Genomic DNA, 19,141 nt, shown 5'->3' with positions numbered 1-19,141 from the left:
CTGGGATGAAGCCTACTTGATCATGATGGATGATGGTTTTGATGAGTTCTTGGATTCAGTTTTTGAGAATTTTATTGAGTATTTTTTCATCGATATTCATAATGGAAATTGGTTTGAAGTTCTCTTTCGGTCTTTGTCTGGTTTAGGTATCAGAGTAATTTTGGCTTTATAGAACAAATTGGGTAAGTACCTTTTGTTTCTATTTTGTGGAATAGTTTGAGGAGTAATGGAATTAGGTCCTCTTTGATGGTCTGATAGAACTCTGCAGTAAGCCCATTTGGTTGGGAGACTAATAATAACTGTTTATATTTCTGTAGGGGATATGGGACTGTCTAGATTGTTAATATCATCCTGATTTAACTTTGGTACTGGTATTTGTCTAGAAAATTGTCCATTTCAACCAGGTTTTCCAGTTGAGTATAGGCTTTGGTAGTAGGATCTGATGATATTTTGGATTTCCTCAGATGCTGTTGTTATGTCTCCCTTTTCATTTCCAGTTTTGTTAATTAGGATACTGTCCCAGTGCCCTCTAGTTAGTCTGGCTAAGGGTTTATCTATTTTGTGGATTTTCTCAAAGAACCAGCTCCTGGTTAGGTTGATTCTTTGTTCAGTTCTTTTTGTTTCCACTTGGTTGATTTCAGCCCTGAGTTTGATTATTTCTTGCTGTCTACTCCTCTTGGGTGAATTTGCCTCCTTTTGCTCTAGAGCATTCAAGTGTGCTGTTAGTGTGTGATTGTTCCAGTTTCTTTTTGAAGGCACTTAGAGCTATGGGGTTTCCTCTTAGGGCTGCTTTCATTGTATCCCATAACTTTGGGTATGTTGTGGCTTCATTTTCATTAAACTCTAAAAAGTCTTTAATTTCTTTCTTTCGTTATTCTTCCTTGACCAAGTTATTATTGAGTAGATTGTTGTTCAGCTTCCATGTGTATGTGGGTTTTCTATTATTTATGTTGTTATTGAAGATCAGCCTTAGTCTGTGGTGATCTGATAGGGTACATGGGACAATTTCAATATTTTTGTATCTGCTGAGGCCTGTTTGGTGACCGATTATATGGTCAATTTTGGAGAAAGTACTATGAGGTGCTGAGAAAAAGGTATATCCTTTTGTTTTAGGATAAAATGTTCTATAGATATCTGTTAAATCCATTTGTTTCATAACTTCTGTTACTGTCCATATGTCTCTGTTTAGTTTCTGTTTCCATGATCTGTCCATTGGTGAGAGTGGGGTGTTGAAGTCTCCCACTATTATTGTGTGAGGTGTAATGTGTGCTTTGAGTTTTAGCAAAGTTTCTTTAATGAATGTGGATGCCTTTGGATTTGGAGCATACATATTCAGGATTAAGAGTTCATCTTGGTAAATTTTACCTTTAATGAGTAAAAAGTGTCCCTATTTGTCTTTTTTGAGAACTTTGGGTTGAAAGTCCATTTTATTCGATATTAGAATGGTTACTCCAGGTTGTTTCTTGGGGCCATTTGCTTGGAAATTTTTTTTTCCAGCCTTTTACTCTAAGGAAGTGTCTCTCTTGTCCCTAAGGTGGGTTTCCTGTATGCAGCAAAAAGTTGGGTTCTGTTTATGTAACCAGTCTATTAGTCCATGTCTTTTTATTGGGGAGTTGAGTCCATTGATTTTTGAGAGATATTAAGGAAAAGTCGTTGTTGCTTCCTGATATTTTTGTTGTTAGAGTTGGAATTCTGTTCATGTGGCTACCTTCTTTAGGTTTGTTCAAAGAGTACTTTCTTGCTTTTTTTCTCAAGTTCAGTATCCCTCTTTGTGTTGAAGTTTTCCCTTCATTATCCTTTGAAGGGCGGGACTTGTGGAAAGATATTGTGTAAATTTGGGTTTGTCATGGAATACCTTGGTTTCTCCATCTATGGTAATTGAGACTTTTGATGTGTATACTAGCCTGGGCTGGCATTTGTGTTCTCTTAGGGTCTGTATAACATCTGCCCAGGATCTTCTGGCTTTCATAGTTTCTGGAGAGAAGTCAGGTGAAATTCTGATAGATCTTCCTTTATATGTTACTTGACCTTTCCCCCTTACTACTTTTAATATTTTTTGTTTTGTGCATTTGGTGTTTTCATTATTATGTGACAGGAGGAATTTCTTTTCTGGTCCAACATATTTGGAGTTCTGTAGGCTTCTTGTAAGATCATGGGCATCTCTTTCTTTTGGTTAAGGAAGTTTTCTTCTATAATTTTGTTGAAGATATTTACTAGCCCTTTAAGTTGAAAATCTTCCTTCTCATCTATACCTATTTTCCTTAGGTCTGGTCGTCTTATTGTGTCCTGGATTTCATGGAAGTTTTGAGTTAGGATCTTTTTGCATTTCACATTTTCTTTGATTGTTGTTTCGATGTTTTCTATGGTATCTTCTCCACCTGAGATTCTCTCTTCTTTCTCTTGTATTCTGTTGGTTATGCTGGCATCAATGACTCCTGACTTCTTACCTAAGTTTTCTATTTCCACTGTGTCTCTCTTTGTGATTTCTTTATTGTTTCTACTTCTAGTTTTAGATCCTGGTTGATTCAGAACTCCTCAGAATCCAGCTTTCTCTGTGATCCTGTAATTCCAGGATTCTGCGAACCTGAGATTCTGGGTGCATCAGAGTTCTTAGCAGTCATGCTTTCTCTGAGACCCTGAGATCCTGGTGTGACCAAGCTTCTGGGATGCTGGGAACCCTGGAACCATCCGCTGAGTTTGTGCCCAAAGTTGCCCCCCAAAAAATGATTCAAGAATTAAAAAAAACTATGTTGCTTAATCTCCAATTATTTCAGGGCCTTCCTGAGTGTTTCTCACTTATTTGTGGGTTAATTTCATGAGATTCAGAGAGCAAACCCTGTATGCTTCTTAGTTTCAGAATTTATTCATGTGTATTTTAGGGACATGACATGCTCATCTTGATGACTATTCCACTTAGGAATAAAACAATGTGTCTTGTGCTGCTAGATAAAGAGCTCTTTAGAAGTTGATTATATCCTACTGACTGACACTGACTTCACCTTGATGATTTTCTGCCAGCTGCATCTCTAACACAGGAGTATTGATCTCTGTTACACTAAAGGTAAGGCTTTCAATAACTTGAATAGAGAGTTATCAGTGTTACTATAAAGGAAATGGCTGTAAACAGCTGTCAAGTAATGTAATGATAAGGTTGAGGAGGAGGATTTGATGGTCCTTTGATTGGGTCTCAGGGTCTCAGAGGTAAATTTCACATCTGTTTTCAACATCTCTCTTCCCAATCATCTTATAGCTGGATGAGTGGGTTATAAGGTACTTTCCTTCTCCCAGGTGGAAAAGTGGAATACCTGAGATTGGCATTTACTCTCCTCAGAGTCAAAAAGGTACCAACTCAAAGTAAAGCCCAGTGGGTTCCATTCAGATTGACTCTCTCCTCAGAGAACACAGCATTCTGGTGTTTTTCAAAATAGCAAATTACTTACCTCCCACCACCCATGGGAAGGTATATTTTCTTTCTTTCTTTCTTTCTTTCTTTCTTTCTTTCTTTCTTTCTTTCTTTCTTTCTTTCTTTCTTTCTTTCTTTCTTTCTTTAATTAAAATTAGGTATTTTCTTCATTTACATTTCCAGTGCTATCCCAAAAGTCCCCCATACCCTCACCCTCACTCCCCTACACACCCACTCCCACTTCTTGGCCCTGGTGTTCCCCTGTACGGAGACATATAAAGTTTGCACGACCAATGGACCTCTCTTTCCACTGATGGCCAACTAGGCCATCTTCTGATACATATGCAGTTAGAGACACGAGCTCTGCGGGGTACTGGTTAGTTCATATTTTAGTTCCACCTATAGGGTTGTAGATCCCTTTAGCTCCTTGGGTAATTTCTCTAGCTCCTCTATTGGGGGCCCTGTGATCCATCGAATAGCTGACTGTGAGCATCCACTTCTGTGTTTGCATTGGCCCAACATAGTCTCACAAGAGACAGCTATATCAGGGTCCTTTCAGGAAATCTTGCTAGTGTATGCAATGGTGTCAGCGTTTGGAGGACGATTATGGGATGGATCCACAAATATGGCAGTCTCTAGATGGTCCATCCTTTTGTCTCAGCTCCAAACTTTCTCTCTGTAACTCCTTCCATGGGTGTTTTCTTCCCAATTCTAAGAAAGGGCAAAGTGTCCACACTTTGGTCTTCGTTCTTCTTGAGTTTCAAGTGTTTAACAAATTGTATCTTATATCTTGGGTATTCTAAGTTTCTGGGGTAATATAAACTTATCAGTGAGTACATATCATGAGAGTTCTTTTGTGATTGGGTTACCTCACTCAGGATGATGCCCTCCAGGTCCATCCATTTGCCTAGGAATTTCATAAATTCATTCTTTTTAATAGCTGAGTAGTACTCCATTGTGTAAATGTATCACATTGTTTGTATCCATTCTTCTATTGAGGGGCATCTGGGTTCTTTCCCGCTTCTGGCTATTATAAATAAGGCTGCTATGCACATAGTGGAGCATGTGTCCTTCTTACCGGTTGGAACATCTTCTGGATATATGCCCAGGAGAGGTATTGCAGGATCCTCCTGTAGTACTATGTCCAATTTTCTGAGGAACCACCAGAATGATATCCAGAGTGGTGGTACAAGCTTGCAATCCCACCAACACTGGAGGAGTGTTCCTCTTTCTCCACATCCTCTCCAGCATCTGCTAACACCTGAATTTTGATCTTAGCCATTCTGACTGGTGTGAGGTGGAATATCAAGGTTGTTTTGATTTGCATTTCCCTGATGATTAAGGATGCTGAACATTTTTTTCAGGTTCTTCTCAGCCATTCAGTATTCCTCAGGTGAGAATTCTTTGTTTAGCTTTGAGCCCCATTTTTAATGGGGTTATTTGATTTTCTGGAGTCCACCTTCTTGAGTTCTTTATATATATATTGGATATTAGCCCCCTATCTGATTAAGGATAGGTGAAGATCCTTTCCCAATCTGTTGGTGGCCTTTTTGTCTTATTGACATTGTCTTTTGCCTTACAGAAGCTTTGCAATTTTATGAGGTCCCACTTGACGATTCTCGATTTTACAGCACAAGCCATTGCTGTTCTATTCAGGAATTTTCCCCCTGTGCCCATATCTTCCAGGCTTTTCCCCACTTTCTCCTCTATAAGTTTCACTGTCTCTGGTTTTATGTGGAGTCCCTTGCTCCACTTAGATTTGACCTTAGTACAAGAAGATAGGAATGGATCAATTTGCATTCTTCTACATGTTAACCATCAGTTGTGCCAGCACCATTTGTTGAAAATGCTGTCTTTTTTCCACTGGAAGGTTTTAGCTCCCTTGTCAAAGACCAAGTGACCATAGATATGTGGGTTCATTTCTGGGTCTTCAGTTCTATTCCGCTGGTCTAATTTTCTGTCACTATACCAATACCATGCACTTTTTTCCCACAATTTCTCTGTAGTACAGCTTTAGGTCAGGCATGGTGATTCCACCAGAGGTTCTTTTATCTTTGAGAAGAGTTTTGGCTATCCTAGGTTTTTTCTTATTCCAGATGAATTTGCAGATTGCCCTTTCTAATTCATTGAAGAATTGAGTTGGAATTTTGATGGGGATTGTATTGAATCTGTAGATTGCTTTTGGCAAGATAGCCATTTTTACCATATTGATCCTGCCAATCCATGAGCATGGGTGATCTTTCCATCTTCTGAGATATTTGATTTCTTTCTTCACAGACTTGAAGTTCTTATCATACAGATCTTTCACTTCCAGGTAATTTATATTATTTGTGACTATTGAGAAGGGTGTTGTTTCCCTAATTTCTTTCTCAGCCTGTTTATCCTTTGTGTACAGAAAGGCCCTTGACTTGTTTAAGTTAATTTTATATTCAACTACTTCAATGAAGCTGTTTATCAGGTTAAGGAGTTCTCTGGTGGAATATTTAGGGTCACTTATAAATACTATCATATCACCTGCCAAAAAGTGATGTTATGATTTCTTCCTTTCCAATTTGTATCCCATTGATCTCCTTTTGTTATCCAGTTGCTCTGGCTAGGACTTTAATAGGTAGGGAGAAACTAGGCAGCCTTGTCTAGTCCCTGATTTTAGTGGGAATGCTTCCAGCTTCTCACCATTTACTGATGTTGGCTGCTGGTTTGCTGTAGATTGCTTTTTATCATGTATAGGTATGGGCCTTGAATTCGATGTCATTCCAAGATTTTAATCATGAATGGGTGTTGGATTTTGTCAAATGCTTTCTCAGCATCTAAGGAGATGACCATGTTGTTTCTATCTTTGAGTTTGTTTATATAGTGGAATACAATGATGGATTTCTGTATATTAAACCATCCCTGCATCCCTGGAATGAAACCTACTTGGTCAGGATGGATGATTGTTTTAATGTGTTCTTGGATTCGGTTAGCGAGAATTTTATTGAGTATTTTTGCATCGATATTCATAAGAGAAATTGTTCTGAAGTTCTCTATCTTTGTTGGGTCTTTCTGTGCTTTAGGTATCAGAATAATTGTGGCTTCATAGAATGAATTGGGTAGAGTACCTTCTACTTCTATTTTGTGGATTAGTTTGTGAAGAACTGGAATTAGATCTTCTTTGAAGGTCTGATAGAAGTCCTGACTAAACCCATCTGGTCCTGGGCTTTTTTTGGTTGGGAGACTATTAATGACTGCTTCTATTTCTTTAGGGGATATAGGACTGTTTAGATCATTAACCTGATGCTGATTTAACTTTGGTACCTGGTATCTGTCTAGAAATGTATCCATTTCATCCAGGTTTTCCAGTTTTGTTGAGAATAGCCTTTTGTAGAACAATCTGATGGTGTTTTAGATTTCTTCAGAATCTGTTGTTATGTCTCTCTTTTCATTTCTGATTTTGTTAATTAGGATGCTGTCCCTGTGCCCTGTAGTGAGTCTGGCTAAGTGTTTATTTATCTTGTTGATTTTCTCAAAGAACTAGCTCCTCATTTGGTTGATTCTTCAATAGTTCTCTTTGTTTCCACTTGGTTAATTTTTCCCCTGAGTTTGATTATTTCCTGATGTCTACTCCTCTTGAATGAATTTGCCTCCTTTTGTTCTAGAGCTTTTAGGTGTGTTGTCAAGCTGCTAGTGTGTGTTCTCTCTTGTTTCTTTTTGGAGACACTCAGAGCTATGAGTTTTCCTCTGAGAAATGCTTTCATTGTGTCCCATAAGATTGGGTATGTTGTGGCTTCATTTTCATTAAACTCCAAAAAGTCCTTAATTTCTTTCTTTATTCCTTCCTTGACCAAGGTATCATTGAGGAGAGTGTTGTTCAGCTTCCATGTGAATGTTGGCTTTCTATTGTTTATGTTGTTATTGAAGATCAGCCTTAGTCCATGGTGATCTGATAGGATGCTTGGGACAATTTCAATATTTTTGTATCTGATGAGGCCTGTTTTGTGACAAATTATATGGTCAAATTTGGAGAAGGTACCATGAGGTGGTAAGAAGAAGGTATATCCTTTTTGTTTTAGGATAAAATTTTCTGTAGATTTCTGTTAAGTCCATTTGTTTCATAACTTCTGTTAGTTTCACTGTGTCCCTGTTTAGTTTCTGTTTCCATGATCTGTCCATTGGTGAAAGTGGTGTGTTGAAGTCTCCCACTATTATTGTGTGAGGTGCAATGTGTGCTTTAGGCTTTACTAAAGTTTCTTTAATGAATATGGCTGCCCTTGCATTTGGAGCATATATATTCAGAATTGAGAGTTCCTCTTGGAGGATTTTTACCTTTGATGAGTATGAAGTGTCCCTCCTTGTCTTTTTTGATAACTTTGGGTTGGTAGTCGATTTTATTCGATATTACAATGGTTACTCAGCTTGTTTCTTGGGACCATTTGCTTGGAAAATTGTTTTCCAGCCTTTCATTCTGAGGTAGTGTCTGTCTTTTTCCCTGAGATGGGTTTCTGTAACCAGAAAAATGTTGGGTCCTGTTTGTGTAGCCAGTCTATTAGTCTATGTCTTTTATTGGGGAATTGAGTCCACTGATATTAAGAGATATTAAGGAAAAGTAATTGTTGCTTCCTTTATTTTTGTTGTTAGAGTTGGCCTTCTGTTCTTATGGCTGTCTTCTTTTTGGTTTGTTGAAGGATTACTTTCTTGCTTTTTCTAGGGCGTTGTTTCTGTCCTTGTATTGTTTTTTTTTTTTTTTTTTCTGTTATTATCCTTTGAAGGGCTGGATTCATGGAAAGATAATGTGTGAATTTGGTTTTGTCGTGGAATACTTTGGTTTCTCCATCTATGGTAATTGAAAGTTTTGCTGGGTACAGTAGCCTGGGCTGGCATTTGTGTTCTCTTAGGGTCTGTATAACATCTGTCCAGGATCTTCTGGCTTTGATAGTCTCTGGTAAAAAAAATCTTGTGTAATTCTGCTAGGCCTGCCTTTATATGTTACTTGACCTTTTTCCCTTACTGCTTTTAATATTCTATCTTTATTTATTGTATTTGTTGATCTGATTATTATGTGTCAGGAGGAATTTCTTTTCTGGTCCAGTCTGTTTGGAGTTCTGTAGCCTTCATGTATGTTCATGGGCATCGCTTTCTTTAGGTTTGGGAAGTTTTCTTCTATAATTTTGTTGGAGATATTTGCTAGCCCTTTATGTTGAAAATCTTCATTCTCATCTACTCCTATTACCCATAGGTTTGGTCTTCTCATTGTGTCCTGGATTTCCTTGATGTTTTGAGTTAGGATCTTTTTGCATTTTGCATTTTCTTTGATTGTTGTGGCAATGTTCTCTAAGGAATCTTCTGCCCCAGAGATTCTCTTCCATCTCTTGTATTCTGTTGCTAATGCTGGCATCTATGGTACCAGATTTCTTTCCTAGGGTTTCTATCTTCAGTGTTACTCACTTTGGGTATTTTTTGTTGTTGTTGTGTCTACTTCCCTTTTTAAGTCTAGTATGGTTTTCTTCATTTCCATCACCTGTTTGGACGTGCTTTCCTGTTTTTGTTTAAGGACTTGTAACTCTTTAGCAGTGTTCTCCTGTATTTCTTTAAGTGAGTTATTAAAGTCCTTCTTGATGTCCTCTACCATCATCGTCATGAGATATGCTTTTAAATCGGGGTCTAGATTTTGGGTGTGTTTGTGTGCCCAGGACTGGGTGAGGTGGGAGTGCTGCATTCTGATGATGGTGAGTGGTCTTGGTTTCTGTTAGTAAGATTCTTACATTTGCCTTTTGCCATCTGGCAATCTCTGGAGTTAGTTGTTATAGTTGTCTCTGGTTAGAGCTTGTTCCTCCCGTGATTCTGTTAGCCTCTATCAGCAGAACTGGGAGACTAGCTCTCTCCTGAGTTTCAGTGGTCTGAGTATTCTCTGCAGGCAATTGCTCCTCTTGCCTGGAAAGTGCACAGATATCTGGTCTCGGACCTGCCTCCTGGCAGAAGATGAAGGCCTGAAACAGGGCCTGTCCCAGAAGCTATTAGCTTCTGTAGTCCACACTCTCACCTGCTCAGACTAGTTTCAGAGGGATCCAGCAACCAAGATGGCTTCCCCAGGTGCTTCGGCAAAGCTCTCCCGGGTGGGGAGGACACCTGTCCTCTGGCAGGGAAGGTGCCCATATGTCTGGAGCCTGAAATGGGGTCTGCCTCAGAAGCTGTCCTCTAGGGACCTTGGGGGTGTCCTCTGACTCCTCGCCCCGGTGACCCGGTGCTGGAGCTGACCAGAAGGGACTTGTGACTCTGGTCATGCAGGGTTTTCTGCTTCCCTAATGCTGTCTCAGGTCCCGCATGATTGGAATAGAACAGAAGTTGTGTTCTACTCACAGGTGGTCCTAAGATCTTGTGGAGAGTCCTCTAGGGACCTTGGGGGATGTCCGCCAACTCCGTGCCCAATGTTACCTTGTGGTGGCGCCGACTGGAAGGAGGAGAGGTATATTTTCTATGACAATCTCCTCATACCCCGGGGGGTGTTTAAGATCACCATAACTTGGCTCCTTTGAATTAGATTTCTTTACACTTAGACTCATTAGATTGATCACTGATGACTGGCCAGTTTCAGGAGATTCCTGCTTGGGAAAGCCAATTCTGGTAAGTCTCTGTAGACTCTATGTCTCTGCAGTTTCTGGGACAGGGATATGTTGGTGATATCATTTTCTTTGTGAGTGAAAGAAAAGTTGTTGGAGATATATATATATATATATATATATATATATATATATATATATCCATCCTTAGGGCAAAGCAATGACTTGCAATTTTTTCATGTGCAAAAGTGGAAACGGATTCCTTTGGTTTATTTTTTCAATTGCTTTTTTGAAGTGCTAGGAATTGAACCTAGGTAGATGAATGCTATGTCGCTGAGCTTAAACTCCAGCCTACGCTACTAATCTTTTAATTAAATTCCTTGTGCTATTGAGAACTCAGAATTATATATTCTGGGTACATGATCAGATACTGCCCTTATAACTTTCAAGTATTATCTCCCATTCAGTAGTTTTCTTTTCAAGCTTTTAATGTTTAAAAAAATTATTTCTCCTGGAACCTAGTCTATCTGTTTTATTTTTAGTTGCCCATTACTTGTAAATTGCATCCAAAACTCTTACGAAATCCTAGGCCATGAAAAAAAATACCCCAAGAGTTTCTTAAACCCTTTGTTTCCTCAATTTCAACATTTATGGGCATCTTTTTTTTTTCTTTTTTAAAAATTTTTATTAGATATTTTCTTCATTTACATTTCAAATGCTATCCCGAAAGTCCCCTATACCCTACCCCGTCCTGCTCCCCTACCCATCCACTCCCACTTCTTGGCCCTGGCATTCCCCTGTACTGGGGCATATAAAGTTTGCAATACCAAGGGGCCTCTCTTCACAATGATGGCCGACTAGGCCATCTTCTGCTACATATGCAGCTAGAGACACGAGTTCTGGGGAGGTACTGGTTAGTTCATATTGTTGTTCCACCTATAGGGTTGCAGACCCCTTCAGCTCCTTGGGTGCTTTCTCTAGCTCCTCCATTGGGGGCCCTGTGTTCCATCCTATAGGAGCTTGTTAATTTCTAACAGTGAGTCTCAACCTCCCTAATGCTGTATGTGACCCTTTAATAAATGTTATGGTGACCTCCAACTGTAGAACTATTTTCATTGTTACTTCATGACTATAATTTTGCTACTGTTATGAATCTTAATGTAAATATCTGTGTTTTCCAATGGTCTTAGGTGACCCCTGTAAACAGGTCCTTTGATCACAAAGAGGTCCTGACCTTCAAGTTGAGAACTGCTAACCTAGACCACCTTCTGAGGTAGAATGGTTTGCCAGAGAAAAGTAATCAAGACTGTGTTTATTTACATTACACTCAACCAACAGAGTCAGAACTCTTATGGGCATCTTTAAAGTATGATTTTATTAAATCATCCCACCAAATCTATGTGGTATTCTCACCCCCTTTTATTGATAATGGCATCTATGTTAAAAATAGTAATTTCCCCAAGACTGCACAAAGACTAAATTGACAAGATAGTTGAATTATTGCTTCCAAATTCTTGATCATTATAACTAGGATGAGGTCCTAGTGTTCAGGACCAAGCTATAATTCATAAGGTTTTCAGCAGTTCCTTAAGTCATAAGTTATTCTAGAGAATCATCCAACAGTCTTGTACACTTAATTGTCATGACTAACCATGAATGCTTTATGAATAAGAAGTATTAATTTGAACAATGCTCATGAGTGTGAGGAAGGTTCAAATGCTGTACATATAGCAGCAGACAGTCCTGGGCAGTCTTCAAACAGTTTGACATTTTAATCTTTTAGCAAGGCTAACAGAACTACAGAGAATTGTGTGGTGAAATTGTCAACTTAAAGATTCAGTTGCTTGTATATTTTGTTGTTTCTCAGAATAGTACTGGTTGGATTTAAATAATGCATATGATGTGTAGAAATGTATATATCGTGTAGTTGTATGTAGGTATATTAATGCTTACTTTATGTGCCAGAGTGAATCAGTGTTCACAAAAACAAAGCCAGGCACATACAGATGCAGAATGTTAAAAGCTACAAGGAAGACTGGCCAGATCACAAGGGTACTTCTTTCATAATGAGTTTTAAACTCTTATTCATTTAGGAGAATTGGAATACTTGCTTTTCCCAAATTTCTCAGCTGACTTTTCTCAACTTTGAAAAATACCTCTAAGAGATTCTAAGAATTAATTCTTGCAGAGGAAAATTAATGTATTAATTAGAATCAGGTTCTGAAAATAAATGTTCTTCCCACCATGCTGTCTATATCTGGCAGCAACCCAGAGGCTGAAAATGAAAGTGATAAGAAAAACATCTCTGGGATTTATGGCTAAGAGGCCTCTAGGGTAGCATTTTGGGAGTGATTATGGGATGCATGAGCTTCCTGCTACTTTTGCTACTATAACACATCAGCAGAAACTCATTAGCAAAAATCAGTACTCATGCATATTTTCATAGTTCTGGAGTTCAGAATTCCATAGGTTTCATGGGCCTAAAGTCGGGTTATTTGGTAGGTCTGTTTCCATACTGTGATCCTGCATTAGTTTATGGTACTATAGCAACATACCACAGATGGGTTAGTTGAATAAAAAAACAGAAATTCATTTCTCACCATTCCAAGAGGGAAAAATCTAAGATTAAAAGACCAGCAGGATGGGTGTCTCCAAAGCCACTGCTTGAGATCACAGCATTCCCTACATCAAGCAAATTAGAAAACTGCTTCACTTTAGAAGGTCTCAAGCTCATAGTTTTTCCTCTTGGATATGTTGATTTCTCCAATTTGAGCCTTGTTTCTTTACTTTAATGGGTCATTGACCTTCAAAAGATGCTAGTGTACATAGAATCCATTTAAAGCAATATTTAAGCCACTGTTATTTTCTATTTTATTTTTATTTTTTAGTGTATGTGTTCACATGAATGCAGGCACTCATGGGGACCAAAAGAGGGTATGTGGTCTCCAAAAGCTGAAGTTACATATGGAGCTATTTGCTGCTTGAGAAGTTGTTGGTAACTAAATTCAGGTCCTTTGTAGGAGCTGCACATATTCTTAATTCATGAACTATCTTTTCAGTCCCTAATCCATTGTTCTTTAAAATTTCAACAATTTCCATGTACTCTCCTGCCCTTTAGGGAGCATTAACAGAATAATGCAATAGTCCCCATTAATCTGAACCTTTACCACAATTCAAACAATGTCTAAAAATATTGAACAAAAATTCCATAAATAGGACAGTTTTAAATTTTTAAACTATACTCCCTTCCAAGCAACATTGATGAATTCTCACACCTATCATGTTCCTCTGTATATGGGCTATGAATAATCCTTTATCTAGTGTATCTACACTGTATAAAATATACACATTACTTACCTGGAGGCCATCTTGATTACTATGTCAGCTATGTTGATAATGTGTATCCAAATAATCCTTATTTTGTTTCTTAAAAAATTCACTCTAGAGCAGTGGTTCTCTACTTGTAGCTCATAGATCCTTTGAGAGATGAATGACCCTTACACAGGGACCACTCAACACCATAGGGAAAACACAGAGATTAACATTACAATTCAAAGCAGTAGCAAAATTGTAATTATGAAGTAACAACGAACATAATTTTATGGTTGTGGGCCACCAAAACATGAGGAACTGTATTAAAGGTTGAGAACCACTGCTCTAGGATATTAGAATGTGATGCTGCAAATTAATATATTCAGAAAGAAGCTGTGAAGAGTTGTCAGTATCACCTGATATCACAAAAGAATAAACAATGGGACAATAAGATATCTCAAGAGAGAGGCTATGTTCACATATGTTTTTTATTGCAGTATGTTATATTACTGTTTTATTAATTTCTAATCTATTACTACATCTAACTTATAAGTTAATCTTTATCATGGGTATGTATATTTAAGAGATTCATAGTCTCTATAGGATTTGGTATTGCTGAGGTTTTGGCTACTCACTAAGGGTTTTAGAATGTTTCCTATATGGGAAAAGAGGTACACTTGTGCTCATAAAGGAAAAGGAGTAGGCAGGATAACATGACATCTGTGGGAGTGAACATGGTAATTAAGCATAAGTCTTCAAAGACTGATTGAGGTTCAGGATCTAAGGAAACTGCAAAAGGAAGTTAAGTTTGTAAATATAATGAAGGTTATGAATTAGATGATTTTAAATATGGAGATGTTACTGAGTTACCTGTTTAGGCCTGTGAGCCGCCTGTGGCCACACGAACCAGGTATTCCTGAAAGGCAGCCTAGGGCTGAAAGAGATTAGCCAGCGAGAAAAGAAAGAGGCCAAGACAATTTTTCTCTGATCAAAACCCCAAAGTTTACTAAGAGTCTGTGCTTATAAAGATGGGAGGCCCATCCCCCGCCAATCCATTCTTGGTGCCAGGAGCCAGCCTGTAGGAGATGTGCAGGATAGGATGTATCTCCTGTCTCAAGGGTCTCTCAGTAGGTAGCAGAGTCTCAGAGAAGGGCAGCGGTAGTTGACATAACAATAGAGTCATCTAAGTCAGAAGGCTACACCCCAGGTGATCTCATATTCAGTGGCAGCAAAGTCTGAGTCAGCCTGCTTCAAGGCTGAGGGAGGCTACATAGGCCCACTGTAAACAAAAAGTCCTTAAATGAAAGAGAGAGAGAGAGAGAGAGAGAGAGAGAGAGAGAGAGAGAGAGAGAGAGAAAGAAAAAGAAAGAAAGAAAGAAAGAAAGAAAGAAAGAAAGAAAGAAAGAAAGAAAGAAAGAAAGAAAGAAAGAAAAAAAACAAAACCAGAAGAAAGTGAGAAAGCTGCTGCTCTCTGCTCTCGCTGGAGATCCATTGTCTGGCCCCTGCTCTGCTGGCCTCCATCAGGCCTGCCAAACAAGGAATATCCAGGCCTGATACACTAAGAACAACCAATCCAACACTGTCTATAGGAGGCTTGCTACATGGGGAATATCCAGATTAGGCCTGCCTTCCCTATACCAGATACACTAGGAACATCTAGGGAGAACCAGATGGCTAAAGGCCCATGTAAGAACAGAATAAACAACAGCCAGGGAAACATGACATCTTCAGAGCAAAACAATCCTACTACAGCAAGCTCGGGATAGTCTAACACAACTGAAGAACAAGAAAAAGACCTTAACTCCAACTTTATAAAGATGATAGATACCTTTAAAGAATAAATGAAATAAATCACTCAAAGAAATATAGGAAAGTACAATCAAACAGGTAGAGGCCTTTAAAAGGAAACAAATAAACCCCTTGAAAAAATAAAAGAAAGTACAATTAAACAGGTTAAGGAAATAAAATTATTCAAGAGCTGAAAATGGAAATAGAAGCACTAAAGAAAACACAATCTGAGGGGATGCTAGAGATGCAAACCCTTAAAAAGAGAACAGGAACAACAGACAAAAACATCACCAACAGAATGTGAGAGATGGAAGAAAGAATCTTGGTAGTAGAAGATATGATAATGAAAGAGAATGAGATTTTGTATCTTGTGATTTATGTAAAAGAGTTGTCTATGAGCCCTCGGCCTGGGACCGAAAACAAAGCAGAACAGACAGGGCTGTTGTTAAGAAATTCCTAAGAACAGCTTGATTGTACAAGCAGGGCTGTCTTGTCTGGGTCAATACCACCTGGCCAGAACCTCCCCTCTGTCTACTTCCCCTTGATGCCAGGTAAAGTCATACATCAACTGGTTGCTATGTGAACAAAGATAAGCCCACAGGAACAAAGTCCTGATACCCTTTTGCTGACATGTAATCTTTCTGTTAATGTTTAAATAAGCCAATAGTGTGTCGCTATGCTGAATTCCACACCCCTAAGCCCCTTACCCCATAAAATCCCCTAGCTTTCCAGCCTCGTGGCTGACATTCATTATCTCCTGTGTGGGATGCATGTCGGTCCAGAGCTCCGTCATTAAACGTCCTCACGTAACTACATCAAGAGATGGTTCTTCATGATTTTTTGGGTGCACACCAAATCAAGAATTGGGTGGGGGTTTCCCCACTAGTTTAACAATAAAAGAAATTGAAACATCAAAGAAAATGGTAAATCTAAAAATTTCCTGACACAAAATAGCTATGATATCTTGGATACTGTGAAAGACCTAACATAAGAATAATAGGAATAGGAAAAGGTAAAGAATCCCAGCACCAAGGCCCAGAAAATATTCTCAAGAAAATCATAGAAGAAAACTTTCCCAACCTAAAGAAAGAGATGCCTATAGAGCTTATAGAACACCAATTAAATTGGACCATAAAATAAAGTTCTCTTGCCACATAAAAGTAAAAACACAAAATCCACAGAACCAAAAAAGAATATTAAAAGCTGCAAGGGAAAGAGGCCAAGTAAAGGGAGACATCAGAACTACAGTTGACTTTTCAACAGAGACTTTTCAACAGAAAAGGTAAAAGGGCCTGGACAGCTGTCTTATAGCCTCTAAGAAACCACAGATGCCAGCCTAGACTACAATACCCAGAAAAACTCTCAATCACCATAGATCAGAGAAAACAAGATATTCCAAGACAGAACCAAATTTAAATAATATCTATTCACAAATTCAGCCCTACAGAAAATATTTGAAGGAAAACTCCAAACCAAGGAGGCTAACTACACACATGAAAACACAGGAAATAAATTATTCCACACTAGTGAAAACAAAATACAGGAGCCATACACAAACACAACACACACACTGCCACCACCAACATCAAAATAACAGAACTAATAATTATTGATCATTAATATCTCTCAACATTAATGTACTCAATCCCCCAATAAAAAGACACAGGCTAACAGAATGTGTAGATAAACTGAATCCATCATTCTGCTGTATGCAAGAAACACATCTCAGCAACAAAGCTAGACATTGACTGAGAAAAAGGGATGGAAAATATTTTTGAAGCAAACTGACCCAAGAAGTAAGGTGGAGTGGCCATTCTAATATCTAATAAAATATACTTTCAAACAAAATTAGTCAAAAAGAAACAGGGAAGAACATTTCATATTCATCAATGGAAAACTCCACCAAGATGATGTCTCAATTCTAAACATATATGCCCCAAATACAAGTACACCCATATTTGTAAAAGAAAGATTAGTAAAGCTAAAACTACACCTTGATCCTCATACATTAATAGTGGGAGAATTCAACATCCAACTGTCACCAAAGGACAGGTCATCTAGACAGAAACTAAACAGAGTAATAATGAAACTAACTGAAGTTACAAATCAAATGGACCTAACATATCTATAGAACCATTTACCCAAATACAAATACACACACACACACACACACACACACACACACACACACTCATTCTTCTGAGCACCTCATGGAATGTTCTCAAAAACTGACCATAATCAGTCATAAAGTCAGCCTTAATAGATGCAAAAAATTTAAAGAACTCCTTGTATCTTACAAGACCACCATGTAGTAAAGCTGGCCTTCAACAACAGAAACAGCAGAGAGCCTGTTGTTTAACTCATATAATCATATAATCTTAACAACTCTCTACTTAATGATCACTGGGTCAGGAAAGAAAGAAAAAATGGAATTAAAGACTTTCTAGAATTCAGTGAAAATGAACATACAACATATCCAAACTTATGAGACACAATGAAAACATTGCTCAGAGGAAAGTTCATACCACTGAGTGCATTCATAAAGAAATTAGAGAGTTCTTATGGTAGCAATGAAAAAAAAAATGCACCTAAAAGCTGTAGAAAAAAATAGAAGCAAACACACCCAAGAAGAGTAAATGGCAGAACATAATCAAATTCAGGGCTGCAATCAATCAATTAGAAACAGAAAACAATATAAAGAATCATTTAGGCCAAGAGCTGGTCTTTTGAGAAAATCAACAAGATAGACAAACCCTTAGCCAAACTAATGAAAAGGCAGATAGACAGTATCCAAATTATCAAACATCAGAAATAAAAAGGGAGACATAACTATAGAAACTGAGAAAAATCGAAAGAATCATTAAATTTGCTCTAAAAGCCTGTACTCCTCAAAATTGGAAAATCTAAATGAAGCAGATGATTTTCTAGATAGATACCACTTGCCAAAGTTAACACAAGAACAAGAATAAGTAAACTATTTAAACAGGCCTATAACCCCTAAGAAAATAGAAGCATTCAATAAAAGGTCCCCCAAAAAAGCCTGGAGTAAAAAGTTTTAGTGCAGAATTCCAATGGACTTTCAAGGAAGAGCTACTACCAATCCTCCTCAAACTATCCCACAAAATAGAAACAGAACTTAAACCACACAAAGGTGCAACAAAGAAAGAGAACTTCAGACCAATTTTCCCTTGATACAAAATGACTCAATAAAATATTATCAAACCCAATCCAAGAACACATTGAAAACATCGTGCCACCCACTGTGACCAGGTAGGTTTCATCCCAAGAAAACAAGGATGGATCAATATATGAAAATCCATCAATGTAACGCACCATATGAGCAAACTGAAAGAAAAAAAAACTACATGATCATCTCATTAAATGCTGAAAAAGCCTTTGACAAAATCCAACACCCCTTCATATTAAAAGTCTTGGAGAGATCACAGTTACATGGTGCATACTTAGACATACTAAAAGCAATATATAACAAACCAATAGTCAGCATTAAATTGAGTGGAGAGAAACTTTAGCAATCTCACTAAAGTTGGGGACAAGACAAGGTTGCCCACTCTCTCCCTATATATTTAAAATAGTACTTGAAGTTCTATCTAGAGCAATAAGGCAACTAAAGGAGATCAAGGGAATGCAAATTGAAATTAAAGAAATCAAAGTATTGCTATTCAAAGATGATATGATAGTATACATAGGACACCCAGCATTCAAATAGAGAATACCTACAGCTGATAAATATCTTCAGCAAAGTAGCTGGATACAAAATTAAGTCAAAGAAATCAGTAGCCTACCTTTATACAAATACTAAATGGGCTGAGAAAGAAAATTAGGGAAACAACATACATTACAATAGGCACAAATCATAAAAAATATTTTGATGTAACTCAAACCAATCAAGAAAATATCTGTATGATGATGACTTCAAGTCTCTGAAGAAAGGAATTGAGAAAGATATCAGAAGTTGGAAAGAGAATCAGTAGGATTAAAAGTGAAAATAGCCATCCTACTAAAACCAATTTACAGATTAAATGCAATTCCCATCAAAATCCCAATACAATTCTTTATAGACCTGGAAAGAGCAATTCTCAACTTC

Source organism: Mus caroli, unplaced genomic scaffold (genome assembly GCF_978045245.1).
Source record: "Mus caroli unplaced genomic scaffold, Mus_caroli_1 scaffold_2, whole genome shotgun sequence".
NCBI classification, from domain to species: domain Eukaryota; kingdom Metazoa; phylum Chordata; class Mammalia; order Rodentia; family Muridae; genus Mus; species Mus caroli.
The sequence above is the reverse complement of the archived record's forward strand: the minus strand, read 5'-3'. Positions refer to the sequence as shown.